This window comes from Ischnura elegans, chromosome 5 (genome assembly GCF_921293095.1).
Source record: "Ischnura elegans chromosome 5, ioIscEleg1.1, whole genome shotgun sequence".
Taxonomy (NCBI): domain Eukaryota; kingdom Metazoa; phylum Arthropoda; class Insecta; order Odonata; family Coenagrionidae; genus Ischnura; species Ischnura elegans.
The window spans coordinates 123,597,301-123,610,900 of record NC_060250.1 but is presented as its reverse complement, the minus strand read 5'-3'; positions in this window follow the sequence as shown (position 1 = coordinate 123,610,900).

Genomic DNA, 13,600 nt, shown 5'->3' with positions numbered 1-13,600 from the left:
TGGCCCATATACCAGCCAAATTGGGCTGATTGATCAATTACTTCCATCAACGCAGAGTACTTAACCTTTGCAAAAAAGTCGCAAAAACGATATATCAACACCATATTTTTTATTAAAATCTTTGGCCACTAATCTTGCGTTTTACCTAATCACATTACCCTCATTATCACTTCTTACCTGAAGTAACAATTAATATTGCACTAGTTTCTTACCTGCGAGTACCCAAGTATAATTTGCCTTCAGGGAATTTTACTAGTCATGCCTATCTTGTACCCACTTTCCTCTTTCCTTGGCTCCACACTTGTACTATTGAGTTTTCAATTGAATGTAGACACCCACGAGCCCCATTTAACTGATGCAGCTGGTTCGCTGAAAAATCGGAATTAATACCAGCAGATGGAATGCACTTGAAGAGGAAGAGCTTTGGGAGTGTTTTCTTTCGGGCTACGTGTCGAAGTTTTTCGTCTCTTGAAGTTCGTATTTAGACTCACCGATTGTGTATAGCCAATACGTGGTTCTATACTGATAGCGGCGATGGAGTTCTGAGAGGGTTCGAGTTAATAATCGAAGTAATCATCCTTTATTCATTTTTTAAAAGAAATCATAACATCAATGAGTACATACAGTTGGCTCAAGAAAAGGTTAATACTGAATTTTTAAGGTTAAATTTGTTATGATATTGGTTTGAAACGTTTTCACAATAATTTTAAAGTATGTTAACCAAAATGGATGACCCCTTGTCTTCATACTTTTCATTAGAATCACAAGTGATTTTTCTCTGAGGATTTTTCTGCTGTAGAATAGGTGCTTAATTAGTTAAGCCATTAAATTTATTCTATTACATAATATTGAGTAGAGTCATTCGATGACTCTACAACTTTATGTTGACGTTTAGCCATTGATCCGAATAATTTCTCTTGTGCACGAGGCCGGAATGTATTATATAAGTCGTAGATATGCGTTTGTTTGCTAGCACCCCCGGTCGCCATTTGCCATAATTCCCAAAAATGTTTTTACATGGGGTTTAGGTCTGGTGAATGAGCCAGCATTATGTTCTTCTTACGTTTCTAGTTACGATATCAGAAGGTGAGACCATGATATTTCCACATAGAAATATTTCCCTATACTCAATAGTTAGTGAAATGTTGAAGTCATAAATTTAGGTGTATCGATAGTCGTCGTATTATTTAAGGTGAAATAATTCATTTATCTCATCTCATCCTGATATTTAGCGGTGTTTGTGGTTCGCAAGATTCCCAGATTTTTTTGTGACTAAGTTTTCCTCCACCTAGTACTCCACCTAGGAATACCGTCATGTCCCAATGCTCAATATCCTATCCACAGAGGGCTTATAGAGCAATGAAAACCGTGGACGTTTAGTAGCTTTTAAGTAAATCCTTTGGCCCCTTATCTAACCTTTTTCCAAATCGCGTTTCATCACAATCACTTCACCTTATCCTAAGTACCCATTTATTTTGCACTGCCCTCTAACGTAGGGGTATATGATAAATAATAATTTAATTCCTGTATGTACAGCAATTACTATTATTCCTTAAGTAAAATACGCTCCTGTATCTACATCTATTCTTACTATAAATATATGATGGACTTATATTGCAATGCCTAGGATTCCAAATGAAATTTTAGCATAAGGTATTCCTAATATTTTAAATGTATCATTACTACTACGAAAACCTAAGTATCATTTGCCTTCAGGAAATTACTTTTCATGCCTCTTTTGCAACCAATTACCTTAACCTTAGAAGACAAAGCTTGAGACAGCGACTCAGGATCCACGCTTGCACTATTGTTTTCAATTATGTATATATACCCAAGAGCCCTATTTAACTGATCGTCGGTGAAAACTCGGAAGGTTGGCACACGAAGCAACTTGCATCCTTTGCCGTCACTACACCTAGAGCCGTCGGGGACGAACGCGGGCGGGACAGATTTTCCAAAGCTGAATTCAAACTCCACGACCAAAGGCCTTATCGAAATTAATATTAGCGAATGGAACGCACTGAGGAAACTCACGTCCCCGTAGACGTTGGGCCTTCGGAGCGTTTTCTATCGTGCTCAATGGCGAACTTTTTTATCTCTTTGTTTTCATATTTGGACTCAACGTTTGTGTATTACCAATAGGTGGCCCTTTAGCAGAGTAGGTGTCTTATTCTGCGCGGTAGTCGTGGGGAATTTCTGGGAAGGTTTGAGTTCGAAATAATCATACTTTGTTTCTTTTTTTTAAGAGGGTGGTTTAGCATCAATATAGTAGATACAGTGGGCTCAAAGAAAGTTAATGCTGAATTATAAACGACTACGTTTATTAAAATATTGACTCCATCAAAGTTAACACAATGATTTCTAATCGAAGTGACCAAATTGCATTTACCAATTGTCTTCCAACTTTTAATCAGGCTCACACGTGATTTTTCTCTTATTAATATTTTTCGGGGTGGAAAAAGTGCTTATTGAGTAAAACTATGCATTTTTCGGTTAATTAATATTGTGTCTCATCACTCGCAGTCTCGTCTACTTTTTGCAGACGTTTTGGCATTGATGCAATTACTGCTCACATATTTAAGGCCGAAATGCTTTCCATAAGTTCTGGACTTGCTCCTTTGGCACGTGCACTGATTTGGGGTGCAATAAGTTCTCTATTAAGTTTCGTTTGAAATGTGTTGAAGATAAAATCGGAGAGTGGGACCATAATTTTCCAAATAGTAATATTTCGGTGTGACTACTCCTAATTTATTGAAGTAATGAAGAAATGGATTATATCCTTTCGCTCATAAATTTATAATAGTTAATATCCATCTGATTATGAAGGGTAAAAGAGTACATATACCACTTTATATTTACTTAGTCCTCTGAGCTTAGTGAGATAAGCACACCTACTGGAAGGAAATCATTTGTACTTTCAATCACGTAACTTCCAAAAAATTTTCCTGACAAAATGCTCTTGATTAAAATGACTGTAGACGGAATTACAACCATTTCTCATACTCTAGGGTAATTAAAATAATGACTATGAATGTGTGCGGTTATTTTTTGGGTATTGTCGATACTAAGCATAGGAATTTTAATCAACAGAGATTTTGACAGTAATTATCCGCAAAGACACGATAATACAACCATTACCACTTCCCCTGTTGATTTCCTCTCACTAAATTGATCTGCTTATAAAGAAGTGCATGTGTTTAAGTACGTAGATTCATTATTTTTTACGAAGCCAGGTGATAATCCTGTAATGCCTTTTTCTTGAGTTAACTGTATCTACTTTTTTATGTTAAAAATGTCTCTTTTATTCAAGAAAAAATATGTACTTACTACAGATTAAAACTAGAAGAGCTATTTTATAGTTTCACCTATCTGATTCACAACAAATAATACCTCTTCTTTGAACGACTCCAATGCATCTTGTTTACTCTTAAGGAAATATTCAAATACCTTTCTGGAATAGTTATTCTTCGTCGCAATTAAATACCATGCTCCTCAGAGTGACTCTTCTTCCATTATAAGCGTGAACAATTTCCAATTTATTCTTGGCCCTCGATAAAATATCTTCAAATGGAGCTCTCCTCATCATTCCATCATTGCAGGTAGTGCAGCTTATCTCGATAGCGCATGTAAAATGGACACCGTAAGCCGATGTCTTCCATTTAGTTATATCTTGCCTGTAGAGTTATCCCATTCTACAATACCACAGTGTCTTTGTTTTCCCTTGTTCATGCCATGTGTTTGTACTGGTACCGTATACGTGGGCTACTGTGGCCCACATATCATCAATTTCAAACAGGTTTCTCTATAAGAAAATAGTTTTTACTGAATTTAAGCTATGGCAACATTATCAAGCTTCGATAAAATCATACTTTAGCTGGCGGCTACATTTTGGCTCAATTCTGTTTCTTAAAAATTTTCGTAGTTTTCAATATTGTGCCAATCTTACACTCTGGATGTGCTAACTTTGGCCCAAGATATATTTTTTCACTAAAAAAGACATGTTAAAAGAACTACTTGGGGCAAAGAAGTCCTTGGATATTTGAAAACACATGCTATCGAATGAAAATATTATATTTTTGGTTACGTTAAACATGTATACATAAGGTAAAAAATTGTTTAGAATCTCTTCAAGTTCTTTCAAGAATAATTTATTATGAAGGAACCTTATAAATGAACCATAAAATGAATGTACCCTAAAAATCCCTCTTTTTTAAAAATTTGAGGCTGAATAGCTTTGACAATTTCATTCCTCTTATGAAATAGCAAGTGCTTATCTTTCGGTCACTTCCGAAATTTTTTGGTTCGGGACATGAAATCCATCACTTATCTCTCATCTGTCTCAGAGAGCACCAGTGGCGCCGACTCCATGGGGCCTGAGGGGGCCCGAGCCCCCTCAAAGTTTCTTTAGGGGGGGCGGAGCCCCCTCAATAATTCAAGATAGTAATTAAGCTGTATTATACTTTGTGAAATCACAAAAATATATTGGTATTTTTTACTTCCCATGTTTCACGATAGTTACTTTTTTAAATACATTCAACAAAGTGTTAAAATAAATAATCATAAGGTTGTTAGAAGGTTAACTGAAAACAAGTGGTGTGACTTATGATAGTGTTTCGGTGCTGCGACACACTTTGAATTTAACCTCTTCCCGGGGCAAGACCCCCGATATGGGCCCCCCCAATATTTTTTATAAGTCGGCGCCCCTGGAGAGCACCAAACCTGGATGTCGGAGTCCGTTCCATTGAACACTAACATATTCACCCTTTTCTATGGATTTATTCAATTCCTCCATGCCATCTGTTGCATCTTTAGTATTTTCAGTGGGGAAGCTTGTTCTTGCTTTTCAACCGTTGCGCCATCAATCCACCCCTGCTTCGTCCAAAAGTATCGCGTCCCTTCAGAGCCATTTTCAGTCCACGTGGTCCATGAATGCACTCCTTTTTACTTATATCGTAAGGAGGCAGCGAGTCTCCATTGGCATTCCTACGTCAGATTTAGTTGAAATCATGATATATTCAGGGTACTGGCACCCTCACCGACGAATTAGTATTTTTTTTCTTCCAGGATCATCCGACATGCAAGTTCGTTGAAGTTATAAATTTAGCCAGGCGATACATATTTGACTGTCTCTCTAAGATTGTCGATGTAGTCGGTGATTAATTTTTCATTATTCTTAGCACGATTTCTTTTAAAATTTGACGACAACTTTGTTGTCAGCTGAGGGTGCCTCTTTAAGAATGACTTTACCCAGTCACAGCACGGAACAGTGTTATAAAAACATTGCACAGTCTTTCCTTGCCAGGTGAGGTACAGTATTAACGTCCAATCTCAAATAAATCTGGAAATCATAATAGCAATTTTGTCGATATGACAAGTAAAAGCTGATTCTCCTTCCTGTAAAAAAACTTTATGGTGGCTTGGGGAACTTGGAAATGCAATCTTCAACTTCTATTTAATAGTGCTTCGGGGTCTTTTGAAATATTCGGCGGCATACCTTTGTGTCATTTCACCAAATATGATGGTTTCTAAACACCTTTCTAAACACCTTGAAAGGTGTTTAGAAACCATCATATTTGGTGAAATATTATATTATATTATATTATGTTATATTATATTATATTATATTATATTATATTTTATTTTATTATAGCTCCCTCAAGAAGATAAGCGGCTGTCGCACAACGAAGTTAGGGAGAATAAAATTGCACGTGGTTTCATAAGTCACACAACTTCTGGGGGTGACCCTAAGCGACTTATAGGGGAATCACTTGAATCAATAGGAAACTTAAACGATCGGTACTACCCCTAGCGAGACTGCGAGGAATTATACATTTTTTAGTATACATCCAGGTTCACTTGCTTAAGGATGGTATACAAGTTGTTACTCTCTTTGATTGTTTTTCGCAAACTAGTGCAAATTTTTGGTCCCAAGAAAAGAAATCTGCCTTTAAAAAATTACATTTTAGTTTGGACAATACACATGAAGTATTTGTTCGTAGATAGTATTATTAGTGCTTATCCAAGACTTTTCGACTACCTCCCCCACCACGAAGGTAGAAAACCTTACCACCTAATAGATTTATCAGTGTCTCGGGGGTAGTAGGTACCTGCAGTTTAACAATTATAGGAAAAGAGAGTGAAAGGCCATCCTCTCCGGCTGCAGGAGCAAGTGTGATTGCTCTTAGAGCTGTATGTGTACGTTTGAGCGAATTTTTAAATGCACTAGCCCAGCTCAACATACCATAATTTACACTAGAATACACGAAAGCATAATAAATATTGTAAATTACAGTTAAAGAACACTTATTACGAATCAAGTAGTGTTTCATTCCGTAATTTTTCAAACTATTTGCAATATTATTTGTATAATGCTTCCATTTTAGATGCTCATCAATTGCTAAACCATGGTATTTGTATTCCTCAACTCGAAGCAGTGTGAAACTGTAAGCATGTCATTTTAGTTCGCTTGGAAGAACAGTACACAACATTAGTCGATGGGGAAGCTGTTGTATAAATTAAAAATAATTAGTGTTTTCTCGCTTAATTCAAGTTTGTTCGATGCAAACCATTGGTTGATACCGTTTATATCACATTTTATGTATTGCTGTACATCAATCCAGTTCACACTTCTGTAAGAAAGGACTAGGTTATCCGCAAAGGCGATTAGTTTCCCACTGACAATTTCGATTACACAGATGATTGATTTATAATAAAAATCATACTGGACCTAACGCTGATCCTTGAGCCACTCCAGAACACATATTTTCGGAACTTCTATGGCTATTATAATACCTTAAAAACTTTAAGCGCGAAGTCGGGAAACTTTCGAAATGAGTTTATAGAAATGCTACGAATTTCAACCAGATGTGGTATATCAAAGAACATCTTGTATTTTTATTGTGTCAAAGGCTTTTTTATAACTATGCATACAGCAGCGGCTTATTTATTACATTTAATGGACTGGAAAATCGGGGTGATAGAGATTTTCTAGCGTCCTGTGTACTTTTACCTATTCTAATACGTGGTTCGTTCTCTAAGTCCTTAAAATTTCCGAAAAATTGCTCTCTTAGTTTCCAAAATTAATGTTAGTCAGAAATAAGCAAGATGCTAACTACAATTGTTGGCTCCTTTTCTACTTTTCTCAAATAAATTTTACCTCCACGAATCCAAAGATACTTACAGTGCTTATCATTCTGCGCCACCCCACCTTTCTACCAGCACAAAGGATCTCATTGATGTAAACAAGTATTGTCGTTTTCAATAATATGCAGACACCCACCAGTCCCATTTTCTCGATGGGGCCGTGTCGGTGACCACCTACAGGGTTGGCACTCAATGCAAGCTGCTTCCTATGCCTTTATGTCGCCGACGACGTCGGACGCAGATGAACTCGGACGATGTGTCCTGGTACCCCCTCCCGGATTTCGAGGGTGCGGCCTATGTCCCCGCTTTGTTGGGTCCCGATAAGACTTCGCGTAGCTGCGACCGGCATAAAAGGGAAACGAAAAGGACATTTGCGGCATTAGTTTGTTTGCGTAGGAAAATATGAGACGAAAATTTACTGCTTTCCTCTTCCGTGTCAAAAACCTTCTGGGCGAATATTTACTTTGTTAGTAGCGAAAGGGTTAATTAGATAAGGCGCTTAGGAGGGGCCGAGGGGTTCAAGCCGATTGTCACCCAATCTCACGTGGGGGACCTTGCAAGTATCACGTATTTTTTCATAAAAAATGATTAAACACTTTTTAAAAAATTTTCTAAAGAATCAAGGTTAAATTAACGTATTTACACTAAAAATACGCATTCAATTCTGTCGCGATAATAACGCATGGTTATGGGTCATGGTTTTAAGTTATTGATTTTTCATTTTTCCGCTAAGATAACCCGTGAAATATAGAAATAAGAATCACTTGACTGTTTCTTTTGTTTCCAGTATCAATTTCAACGATTTATGTGAAAAGAGAAGGAAATTTTTACATTAATATTGACTCTATTTTTGATGCTTCCGTACTAATTTATCCAAAATAAACTAGATAAAGTTAAATCGTGATCTCGGCGGAACAAAGAAACTTTGAATTTCAATTTGTACAAATCCCATATAGTTAAAGAATCTTGCTCAACTTGTAATATACTAACATCGTGTGGTCAATAACTCTAATTTTTTATTTATGTGTTTAAATTTTTTTTCTCTCTATTTAAAAGAAATAGTTGATACGATGTAATATTTCCGAAAATGTTTGTTTGCTATGTATTTCTTTGTTACTGCTTATTCTACGAATTCACTAGTGTTGCTAACATAATAATTAAAGTTATATATTTCTAAGTTAGTTCACATCTTTATACAAACCTTTCACTGCTAAAATCAAGTGGATATAAAGAAATCCACATTAAAGTACAATAATTTAATCTGTTTACGAGAGATTTTAATATACCTACCCTATTCAATATCACTTTAGCATGCTCCCTATAAAATAGCCTGATGTTTAAAAGTTATTGAGAAAATATGTGAATTTCTCGGGAATTTTTTCGTTGTTCTTTTTTTTAAATAAACAGCCTTTGTTTTAGTATCCATTTCCTCGATTTTTAAAGACAAACGGGTATAATAGTTTGAGTCATTCCACCTCAATTCCAAAAAGCTTGTCCCGTAGGGTCTCAGATTTTGATAAATTCATGGTTGACAGTTTATAGTTGACGCTGTAGATCATACCACTATGATATAGACTACCAGTCTATGAGTTAACGTCCATAGACTGGTATTAGAAATAATCAGAGCGCCGCACGGGAGAAAAAGTAAACGTTTAAATATTTTCAAAAAATATCATTCAGAAGTTGATATAAATTTAATATTTCTAGTTCTAAGGTAATGAAATAGCCAACATTCTAAAAAATAAATACTTGGGCCAATTCTGAGATGAATTATTCGAGAAAAGTTGATTAACAATGTTTTAAACATTTAAATATAACAATAACAGGGAAGTGCACTTTATAAATATCTAACTAAGAGTGTCTTCCGAAAGGACTAAGCTCTTGAATAAGCAATAAATAACGGCTCTAAGACTATTTGATAGTTAAATTATGGGATTTATATAATTTTTGGCAATTTTTTTGGAAAAAATCGATAACATATTAAAACTATATTAAAAAAGATTTAAGGGTATTTAGCTTGAGGTTGATATAGACCAATACATATATCATAATCTGAGTCTCTCAGGGACAAACGCTTGTTGAATTAAGTTGGAGTGACTCATATTTAATAATCTGATCCCCGAATTTAATTTAATTATTTGCTCTCTCCTTAGGTGCAAGCCATCCCGGGACGTGAGGGGAAGAATAAAGGGTGGAGAAAGAAGAACGAAGAAGAGAAGAAAACGATGGCCTCGCGGGACATCAAATGCTAATTCCTTTTATGTTGTTCGGAGAGATTTGACGCAAATTTTAATCCACATTTTTGCTTTTTCAATTTCAGAATGAATATTGAAGAATTAGAACACCATTCATCGATTTGACTTTAAAGCTGGGAAGAGTGCAGTTTCCTCGGACGCTGTGCATTGCCGTACATTTTCATCTGGTTTATATCAGGTTATCGTGAGCGTAAACTGGTAAATGAGGGCTGACCTGAACCACACAACTGGAGTTATGAGAGACTCTTGGTGGAAAGTGAATTCACCCTCGATTATCAAAGCACGAGCTCAAGGTAAAAATGGTACACGAATGGTAACGGCTCGAAGGAGCAAGTTTAGAAAGGTTTCGAAACAGCGCTGAAACAAAGGCACCAGAAAGTGCACTTTAAAGTTAATTACTACGAATGAGACCGGTCCTAGGAGACAAAGAATGCATTCTTAGGCAGGAAATACATTTGGGTATTTTTGTGTGTGTAGTTTTTTTAAGGTATTTGGGTGGGTTTTGTACTAACACCATTTATTACAGGAGTGAAGAATGAAGAAAGAAGACGTAGCTGAGGCCCCGAAGATTGAAGACATCGCAGGGGGCCTCGAAGAATGAAGAGAGAAGATAATGCGTGTGTGTATTGGGAATGAGTGGATATTGATTATCCCTCGCCTGAACTGAGTATTTTTTTTGTACATAATTGTAACATGTCTGTAACTCTTTCCCTTACAGCCATGAAGATTGAAGACATCAAATTGAGCTCGAAGAACGGCAAGAATCCGATTGCGTGTGTTTTTTATCAATCGTGTGATTTCGTTTGATATTTTTCCGCGTGTGATTATTTATATTTGCGTGTGCTGCGAGTTATTTTCCGTTGCGTCGCGTTAGGGCTTGCATGTTAGTGTTATTTATTTATTTGTTTGTGCATGCACTAATCTTACCTCTTCACAGATTCAAGCCATCGCTGGACTTCAAGGAAGGAAGAGTGAAGACTGCACGAAGAAGAGGAGATTGAAGACGCAAGTATTCACAGAAGAAAGAAGAGGAGCATACTAGGAGACGTGTGCGATATATTTCGGCTTAGTTTTGGGCCCTTCTGGCCAATGAATATAAATTTGCGTAAGGCTAGGCGTTTTTTCGCGCGTTAGTTGTAGTTTTTTGTGCCGTGGTTTTGCATTACATATTCCATTGCGTCATGTAGGAATGTGGCTGTGGCTAGGTAGGAAATTTATGATTTCCTATCGATGCCATTGTCACGTTCTTGTGTGCTGCTTTGGAGTGGTGCAAATCCTCGGAAGGGTTATTTATTTGTGTATGCACTAACCCGCTCTCTCCCTAGGTCCGCAAGCCATCGCTGGATGTGAAGAGAAGAATGAAGATTCATCGGAAGAAGAGAAGACAGAAGATGATGGCATCGCGGGACCAGAAGAAGGCGACATCTTAGCTTTGGGCCCTTCCGGCCATTAATCATAAATTTTTGCGTAAGGCTAGGCGTTTTTTACGTGCGTTAGTTTTAGTTTTTTTGTGCCGTGGTTTTGCATTACATATTCCATTGCGTCATACAGGAATGTGGATGTGGCTAGGTAGGAAATTTATGATTTCCTATCGATGCCATTGTCTCGTTCCTGTGTGATGCTTTGGAGTGATGCAGTCCTCGGAAGGGTTATTTATTTGTGTATGCACTAACCCGCTCTCTCCCTAGGTCCGCAAGCCACCGCTGGATGTGAAGAGAAGAATGAAGATTCATCGGAAGACGAGAAGACAGAAGAGGATGGTATCGCGGGACCAGAAGAAGGCGACATCTTAGCTTTGGGCCCTTCCGGCCAATAAACATAAATTTGCGTAAGGCTAGGCGTTTTTTCCGTGCGTTAGTTTTAGTTTTTTGTGCCGTGGTTTCGCATTACGTATTCCATTGCGTCATGCAAGAACGTGGCTGTGGCTAGGTAGGAAATTTATGATTTCCTATGGATGCCATTGTCACGTTCTTGTGTGCTGCTTTGGAGTGATGCAATCCTCGGAAGGGCTATTTATTTGTGTATGCACTAACCCGCTCTCTCCCTAGGTCCGCAAGCCATAGCTGGACATGATGATAAGGAGAAAGAAGACCCTTGGAAGAAGATGGGATGGTGCACCTTACCGAGCCGACTTCTTGCGGCTCTACATGAGTTGCAGCAGATAAGGAGCGGTATGATCTCATAATATTCATTCGAATTTGGTTCATTTTTCCCATATAAATTTTTAAGTTAACGAGCTGCTTGAGAATGTTCAATTTTGCATTCATTAACGGAACTCAATTGTGCTCATGCTTATACTGAACTTCTAATTTTCCCTTAATGCCATCAAATTTAACAAATAAACTTAATATCCTACTGAATTTAGTCATTGACTTCTTAGTTTGAAAATTGTACTTGGTACTTAGTAACTCGAAGTGATATTTCATTGACCTATATTAATTTTGAATTGAATTGAAAAGTTGTGAGAAAATATTGCAAATATTTTTTTTTTGTGGCAACATTTTTCTGGTGGACTCATAATCACGCCTCAACGTATTTTCCTTACTAATGTTTTTGAGTCAAAATATCACCTCCCTTAACAGAGTCCGCAAAATATTTTCACATTATGAAGCAGTCTGAATAACTTTTATATTTAAGTAGTTTCTAATTATCTGTTTAATCATTACAAATTTTATTCTCCACCATTATTTTTCATTCTGAAACAGAATTATTTAGCTATATTTTGTCCTGTGAAAGTTTACCCACTACAAAATCAATCCTTAATTTTTCCTATTTAAACAAAGATATAATTCCATTTAATTTGAATTATTTTATTATAACAAGTATTATTAATTGATTGAATATTATTTTAATTTCCTCTGCATTACGGGAAAGTTTATTTTTCACTCGAAGTTTTTTAAATCTAATTAAAAGGTGAGCTTATTCACTCTGTAACGTCCATGCACCATAAGAAAATTTTTTGATTGATTCGGCCATGAAGCCGATTTTCGAGGACATTGCTTTGTCTCTTTATGAGTGTTCGTTTTTTTTCAATTGCAGAGTTTGTTGGAAGGTATTGTGTGAGTTTGACTACTCGAGGCCTCGATGACAGGACGTGCAAAGAGATCGAACGAATACAGCTCGTTGGGGCAGGCAGACGGTAAGATTTCATTCATCCCTCTTCAAAGTTTTGAGTTCAGTTCAGAACCATTATTTAGTGATCACATAGGTGCACTATAATTTTTACATTCACGAACCTTGATGATAAATGTAATGATTGCGTGAAAAATAAATTAACATTTTCACTTTTCCAATGCAAAAATATTTAATTAAACCGCACCCAAAATTAAGATCTCGGGCTTTTTTTTTGTAACACTCACAAAACTTACATCCCGCAGATCACGCGCTGAATCTTAAGGCATTGATTGGTTGACGACGATGATATGCGTTTGCTTTCGTATATTTGATTTGAAACTTCATTTCCATTAAATTTGATAATTCGAATGAAGGACAGTTATGGGGATTTTCTGAAATCTATCATAAGTATTTACTTTGCTGTTTAATTTTCTCATTGTAATGTGGTGGTCGAGGTTTCCATAATTGGCCTTGCATTTGGTAGGTAACTCAGCATCCGTCATGCACGCTCAAGTAATAACTTCCTCGGAAACCCTACCTGAGGGAAACGTGAGATTCCAGTCATATTTTCTACCTCTCTGAATTTATCCGTGAATTATATATTCCGAGTATAAGTGACATATTAAAAAATGTCGCAACAATAATGTCACAAGGATTGATACTCTTTTTTGTTTAATTTTGGGTACTTATTTCTGTTGACGCTTTTTTCCTAGCTATTAAATATTTATTACGCTAATGGTGTCGGAAAAATCAGTATATATTTTTCATTTTTTTCGGTTGCTTTGTTTCTGCAGTGATTACTTGGACCTCTGGCTCCATATTTCATGGATGGATTCCATATTTGTAACTTCTGTTTTCGTCTTTTTAAATAATTTCATCGTATTTATTTTTATAATTTCATTATTGTATTCCATTTCATTAATTAGTACATACATTAAATATATGTTGAATGGTATATTTTTGCTATCAATTTTTTGTATTACCCATGAAGTCCAAGTAAGTCGTAAAAAAAGTTATATAAATAACACACTCAGCTCACTGTAATGATTTCCGGTAAAATTTTTAATGTTGTCCATTCATATCTTTAA